This window comes from Nomascus leucogenys, chromosome 12, assembly GCF_006542625.1.
Source record: "Nomascus leucogenys isolate Asia chromosome 12, Asia_NLE_v1, whole genome shotgun sequence".
Classification (NCBI taxonomy): Eukaryota; Metazoa; Chordata; class Mammalia; order Primates; family Hylobatidae; genus Nomascus; species Nomascus leucogenys.
This window is the reverse complement of record NC_044392.1, coordinates 63,265,375-63,270,117: the sequence shown is the minus strand read 5'-3', so window position 1 is coordinate 63,270,117 and position 4,743 is coordinate 63,265,375. Positions and strand designations below refer to the sequence as shown.

Below are 4,743 nucleotides of genomic sequence, written 5' to 3'. Positions count from 1 at the left end.
TCAATGCCGGGCCCTGTGGCACCCGGGAAAGTCTCCACGCAGGAAGGCCCAGGGTCCTGTGGGTGTACACATGGGAAGACACAAAAGCTGCAGATATTGTTTGTTCAAATTGAAGCTCGGTGGGAAGCTGTGCCTTCTTATTTTTTAAAAAAATCAACTTTGTTGCAGTGTAGTTTACATGCAATAAAAGGCACCCACTTTAAGTGGATATTTAGACACATATTTTGACACAGTCACACTCCACTACCATGATCAAGATACAGAACATTTCCGTGTCCTAAAAAATTACCTTGTGCTGTCATCCCAGACTACCCTGTGTCCCTCTACTCACTCCATCGCACACACCTGAGTTCTAGGCAACCGCCGGACTGCTTTCTTCTACTATAGATTGTTTTTGTATTTTCTGGAGTTTCATATCAATGGAATCATACACTGTGAGCTCTGTGTCTTTCACTTAGCTTAATGTTGTTGAGACTCCTCCCTATTGTTGGAAAGATCAGTAGTAGATCAGGTGGAGGTCACTGCAACCTCCACCTCCTGGGTTCAAGTGATTCTCCTGCCTCGGCCTCCCCAGTAGCTGGGATTACAGGCGTGCGCCACCATGCCTGGCTAATTTTTGTGTTTTTTAGTAGAAATGGGGTTTTGCCATATTGGCCAGGCTGGTCTCGAACTCCTGACCCCATGATCTGCCCGCCTCGACCTCCCAGAGTGCTGGAATTACAGTCATAAGCCACCGCGCGCGGCCTGCCTCATCATTTTCATAACCGTTTCAAAGAGTTGGTTTTAGTTTGGATAAAATCCAATAATCATTTTCTTTTATAGTTTGTGATTTTGAGGTCTTAAGAAATCTTTTGCCTTATGTCAGGTTTGGATAGATTTTTTTCCCTTTGTTTTCTTCTTACAAGTTTTATAGTTTTAGCTCGTGTTTAGGCCTATGATCTATTTCAAGTTAAATTTTACATACGGTGTGAGGTAAACGTTGAGGTCCATTTTTTTCTGTGTGGATATCCCATTGTTCCAGCATGATTCATTGAATAGACTACCCTTTTCCCATTAAGTTACCTTAGAACCTGTGGTAGCTAGAATTGAAGATGGCACCTAATGAATACCACCTGTATGCAGGCCTCTGTGTAGTCCTCTTCCACTGCATTGGTTGCTTTGGTTGACCTGTGTAATCAATACAATTTTGCAGAAATTAGGGAGTAAAAGTTAACAACACTAGGTCATAAAAACATTGGCTTCTACCTTGCTCTCTACCTTTATCTCTCCTGGATCACTCACCCAGGGAAGCCAGCTGGAAACTCAAGCCACTCTATGAAGAGTCTTATGTGGTAAAGAACTGAAGCCTCATGCCAACACCAGCATCTACCTGCCAGACAAGTAAGTGAGCCATTTTAAGAGTAGATCCTCCAGTCCCAGTCAAGCATTCAGGTGACTAGCCTCAGCCAACATCTTGATGTGCAAACTCAGGAGAAGGCCTGAACTAGAACTAGAGGCAGTCTAAGCTGCCTCTGAATTCCTAGCCTAAGAAACTACATTTCTAGATTCTCAATTCTGTTCCATAGATTTATGTGTCTGTCCTTACAGCAACACTACACTGTCTTGATTACTGTAGTAAGTCTTAAAGCTTTCTAATATTGTTTTCTTTAAAAATTGCTTTGACTCTTCTAGGTTCTTTATATTTTTATATCAGTTTTAGAATTAGCTTGTAAATTTCTACAAAAATCTTGCTGGGTTTTGATTGGGTTTGCATTGAAGCTATAGTTTTAATTCTGGGAAAACTGATCTCTTTTTTTTTTTTTTGACACGGAGATTTTGCTCTTGTCGCCCAGGCTGGAGTGCAATGGTGTGAACTTGGCTTACTACAACCTCCATCTCCTGGGTTCAAGTGATTCTCCTGCTTCAGCCTCCCAAGTAGCTGGGATTACAGGCGCCCGCCACCAAGCCTGGCTAGTTTTTTGTATTTTTAGTAGAGACGGGGTTTCATCATGTTGGTCAGGCTGGTGTTGAACTCCTGACCTCAGGTGATCCACCCCCCTCGGCCTCCCAAAGTGCTGGGATTACAGGTGTGAGCCACCGCACCCGGCCTGAAAACTGGTATCTTACTATTCAGAACCACTCTGGGTTGCCACCATCGCTGCCACCGTCGTGCCAGCCCCTCCGGTCTCCGTGAGGCCAGGTGATGCTCAAGAATGGGAGACAAGCCAGTTTGGGAGCCGATTGGATCCAGCTTCAATCAATATTACTACCAGTTATTTGATAATGATAGAACGCAATTAGGCGCAATTTACATTGATGCCTCATGCCTTACGTGGGAAGTACGACAGCTCCAGGGGAAAGCTGCCATTGTGGAGAAGTTGTCTAGCCTTCCGTTCCAGAAAATCCAGGAACAGCCTCACGGCGCAGGACCATCAGCCCACGCCAGATAGCTGCATTATCGGCATGGTTGTGGGCCAGCTTAAGGCGGATGAAGATCCCATCATGGGGTTCCACCAGATGTTCCTATTAAAGAATATCAACGATGGCTTTTGCACCAATGACATGTTCAGGTTTGCCCTGCACAACTTCGGCTGACCTCCTCTCAGCCAGGCACTAACGCTGTTTCCTCCTCCCTTCTCTTCCCAATACTCCTCCTACTCCTCCAGATGCTCCAAATATCATGCACAAATAAGCAGGGCCGCGGCGGGAGTGGGCGCAGGGCGCTGCTGCCACCGAAGTGTTGTGCATGATGTTTGGACGCTAGACTAGTTACATCTGACAGGAGAAGTTTGTGTTGTACCAGCGCATGCCTTGGAAAGACTTAAGTAATACAAAAAGTTGTCCTTTGTTTTTGTTTTTTCGTTTGTTTGTTTTTTTAAATCTACTGACAGGTTGCTTTAGTAACCCAAAGAAGTGAAGGAGAAAGCAGCTGCCTCACCGCCCAGACATTGATTTGTTTAGATGTTTCAATGCCTTATGATACAATAAAACCACAAAAATTTTCTTTAAAAATTCAGTCTTCTGATCTATGAACATGGAAAATGTCTGCATTTATGTATGTTTTCTTAAAAATTTCTAAACAATATTTTATAGTTTTAAGTGCTCAAGTTTAGGTCTTGCAAATATTTTGTAAAACTTATCCCTAAGTATTTCATGTTTTTGATGATACAATGAATGGTACTGTGTTTCAAATTTCTATTTATAGTTGTTTGTTGCTAGTACAGTGTATAAACATACAATTGGTATGTGTATATTGGCCTTTTATCCTGTGATGTTTCTAAACATCCTTCTTGGTACCAGTAGCTTCTTAAAAGTTTCTTTTGGATTTTCTACATAGATAATCATGTTGTCTCTGAATAATGATAATTTTACTTCTTCCTTTCCAATTTGGCAGCCTTTTAGTTACTTTTCTTCCCTTATTTCAATGATTGGGACCTCTAGTACAATTTTGGGTTTGTTTGTTTGTTTGTTTGTTTGTTTTTGTAGAGACAGGGCCTCGTCATGTTGCCCAGACTGGTCTTGAACTTCTGGATTCAAGTGATCCTCCCACTTCAGCCTCCCAAAATGCTGGGATTACAGACATGAGCCGTGGCACCTGGCCATTATTCCAATATTGAATAGAAGTGGCAAAAACAGACAATGTTGCTCTTGTTTCTAATTTTAGGGGAAAACATTCAGTCTTCACCATTAACTATGTTATTAAGTGAAGGTTTTTCATAAGCATTCTTTATTAGATTGAAGAAATTCCCTTCTATTCCTAGTTTGCTGAGACATTTTATTATAAATGTGTGTTGAATTTTGTCAAATGCTTTTCTATATTTATTGACATGATCATATTGTTTTCTTTTTCTGGTTGAATAATATAATAAATAAGTCGAATGTTAAACAAATTTTGCATAATTCTTGGGATAAACCCCATTTGAGCATGATGCATTTTCCTTATTATTTTCTTATTATATTGCTAAATTTGATTTGCTCATATTTTGTTAAGGATTTTTTTCATCTCTGTTTATGCGGAATATTGGTTACAGTTTTTTTCTTATAATATCTTTGTCTTTGTTTTGGAAACAGGATAATGCCGACTTCATAGTAGGAGTTGCAAAGTATTTAATCCTATTTTCTGGAAGAGTTTATGTGAGTTTGTGCTATTACTTTCTTCAGTGATTGATAGAATTCACTAGTGAAGCCATCTGGCTGGGAGTTTTCTTTGTGGAAAGGTTTGTAATCAGAAATTCTAATTCCTTAATAATTATAACAAATATTCAGGTTATTTCTTCTTGAGTGAACATCAGTCTTCCTTTCAAAATAATTTTCCCTTCCATCCAAGTTATTGAATTTATTGACATAAACTTGTACCATCTGTAGTGATGCTTCCTCTTTCATTCCTGATATTGGTTGTGTGTCTTCTTTCTTTTTTTCCTATTCAGTCTGACTAGAAGTTTTTCTTTTTCTTTTTTTTTTTTTTTTGAGACGGAGTCTCGCTCTCTCACCCAGGCTGGAGTGCGGTGGCGCGATCTCGGCTCACTGCAAGCTCCGCCTCCCGGGTTCACGCCATTCTCCTGCCTCAGCCTCTCCAAGTAGCTGGGACAACAGGCGCCCGCCACCACGCCCGGCCAATTTTTTGTATTTTTAGTAGAGATGGGGTTTCACTGTGGTCTCGATCTCCTGACCTCGTGATCCACCCGCCTCGGCCTCCCAAAGTGCTGGGATTACAAGCATGAGCCACCGCGCCTGGCAAAGTTTTTCAATATTATCTTCTCAAAT

The 4,743-nt window shown here is 41.2% G+C and overlaps 1 pseudogene; it reads left to right on the top strand.

Moving 5' to 3' along the window:
* The first annotated feature begins 2,192 nt into the window (after positions 1 to 2,192).
* Positions 2,193 to 2,574, top strand: LOC101177528 (annotated as a pseudogene).
* The last annotated feature ends 2,169 nt before the right edge of the window (positions 2,575 to 4,743 follow it).